Source organism: Penaeus japonicus, unplaced genomic scaffold (assembly GCF_977035675.1).
Source record: "Penaeus japonicus unplaced genomic scaffold, GWHDUDI00000001_assembly GWHDUDI00000032, whole genome shotgun sequence".
In the NCBI taxonomy this organism is placed as follows: domain Eukaryota; kingdom Metazoa; phylum Arthropoda; class Malacostraca; order Decapoda; family Penaeidae; genus Penaeus; species Penaeus japonicus.
The window spans coordinates 1,739,651-1,742,150 of NW_028234434.1; the positions used below are offsets into that span (position 1 = coordinate 1,739,651).

Here is a 2,500-nt window from a genome sequence, read left to right on the forward strand (position 1 = left end):
TATCCTTGATTTCTGAGCGAGGAAGTCATTAACAAATAATAGCGTGTGGGGGTTTGTGGGGAGGTAGAACAGAGGGAGGGTCAGTCAAGAAGAGGGGAGAAAGAAAACAAAGTAAAGCGGCTTATAACAGCTTGTGTGCATAGGCGGTAAATAACTTTGCAAGAGAAAGAATTGTTTTAGGAAATAAGTAAAAGAGAAAGAAAGAAACAAGGGGAGGGAGTGAAGGGGAGAGAGGAAAGAGAGTGAGAGAGATTAGGGGGAGGGAGAGAGAGAGAAATAGGGGGAGAAGGAGAAAGAGGGAGAGAGAGTCATAGAGAGAGAGAGAAAGAGAGAGGGAGGGATAGAGGGGGGGGAAAGGAGAGAGAAAAGGAGGAAGAGAGAGAGAGTTGAGGGGAGAGAGAGGGAAAAAGAAGGAGAGAGAGAGAAAAAGAGAAAGGATGGGAGGGAGAGAGAGACAGAGGGAGAGAGAAATAAAAACAAGTGCACAGACATCAGCGCTGATTCAAACCTAACAATGCTCCTTAAAAAGACAAAAAAGAAAAGAAAGAAAATAGAGGTGATAAACTTAGCGACATGACAAGAGAGAGTTAACAAGGCGTCAACAGAAACACAGTCTCGACACAAAAGTCACTCGGACGAGAGGAAAGGAAGGGGAAGGAGAAGAGGTTGTGAAGGGAATGAGGGAGGAAAAAGAGGGCGGACGAAATAGGGCGAGGGGAATAGGACAAGAGGAAGAGAAAAGGAGAACGGGCGAAAGAGGGAGGGAAGAATAGGGAAGGAGAGACGCTGTGTAAATACTCGTCTGTATGGACGGCCCCCGCGGCTAAGTGTTCGAGCGACAGTAATGGGCTTTCTGCCATGTTGTCTGGCTGAGCCCGAGGCCTCGCGGCATGGCGAGGATGGCGGGGAAAGCTCATCTGATCGGCCGAGCAAATGTAATTGTGGAAAATGGGTGGATGGATGAAAAGGACTCATGGATTGCACTTTGAAGGAGCCGGAGACAAGGCGAAACAAGTCGGTCAGTCAGTAGACCTTCATAAAACAGAAAGTGACGAGGAGTGAGTGCTGTCAGCGCGGAGGTTTTAGGTCGAGGAGGCAACGAGAGGGCGAGGAGGAAGAGGAAGAGGAGATGAGAGAAAGGAATGAGGGAGGAGAGGGCGAAATGAGCTATAAATCGAGGTTTCCTGACAGACAGGTAAAGAGAAAGACATACAGAGTGAGGAAAACGAAGAAATGCAGAGATGATGAAAGGGAGATAGAGAAAATACACAAAGGGAGAAATAAAATCACCAAAAGAGACATGAGTACAGACAGACAACAAAATAGAAAGACAGAGAGCCCAGAGAGAAAAAGCATAATAATACAAATACTGCAAATGATAAATCAAGAAAACAAGTTATAACTCGAGATGGATTCGAGTTAAGATGAATGCACGAATATTGAATGATAAATCAAAGTGACTTTAAGCTATATCTTGGATATGCTAAAAAATAATAATTCACATGAGAAGTCCTGCGCAAACATCAAAGCCCGCGAAGATAAAGAATATATAAGATGGAACGAAAAGGAGATGAATAGAGAGACTGTCGCCAAAGCGAAAACAAAAGAACAGGGGTGGGAAAGGACTAGGGCGTTAGAACCCCTTCGAGGACCTGCGCAAGCCTTATCAAGAGTCGCAAGGAGGATCAAGTCGTTTGTTAAGCCGGACTAATATCTAGGAACTTATAGTCACTGCTTCACTCACCGACTGCGCTTGTCTTTTCCAAAATATAAATGCATATTGCTTTGATGCCTCAATGTTTTGCAAAGTTATTAAGGGATGCGGTTAATAAGTATTTTCGTGTAGTGTGAATAAGTTCTACGAAGTGTGGGTATGGGTATTTATGTCTATAGTTCGAAATTCGGAAGTGTGTGCGTGTATCATTGTGTTCATGCGTGTGTGTGCTACTTCGTGTCTATGTGCGTGCGTGCGTTCGTTGTTTACACACGTGTATCCTTGTGTTTATATATCCTTGTATGTGTTGCCGCCATTGTTAGAGTGTGTGCGTGGTGTACGTGTGTGTGTCTGTGTGTGTGTGTTTGTGTCTTTGTTTGTGTGTGTGTTTGTGTGTGTGTGTGTGTCTATGTGTGTGTGTCTGTGTGTGTGTGTCTGTGTGTGTGTGTTTGTGTCTATGTTTGTGTGTGTGTTTGTGTGTGTGTGTGTGTGTCTATATGTGTTTGTCTGTGTGTGTGTGTGTGTATGTGTGTTTGTGTGTGTGTGTGTGTGTCTATATGTGTTTGTCTGTGTGTGTGTGTGTGTATGTGTGTTTGTGTGTGTGTGTGTGTCTATATGTGTTTGTCTGTGTGTGTGTGTGTGTGTGTGTGTGTGTTAGTGTGTGTGTGTATGTGTGTGTGTCTGTGTGTATGTGTGTGTGTGTGTGTGTGTGTGTGTGCGTGAAAACAGGTATATTAAGTAGACATGCTCATTCACACTTACACATCTTCAGTATATCCGTGGCTC

General features: G+C 44.3%; 1 protein-coding gene across 1 annotated transcript in view; it reads left to right on the forward strand.

Moving 5' to 3' along the window:
* Nucleotides 1-2,500, forward strand: part of LOC122262872 (uncharacterized) — a 153,961-nt gene that overhangs the window by 102,427 nt on the left and 49,034 nt on the right. The window lies entirely within an intron of this gene.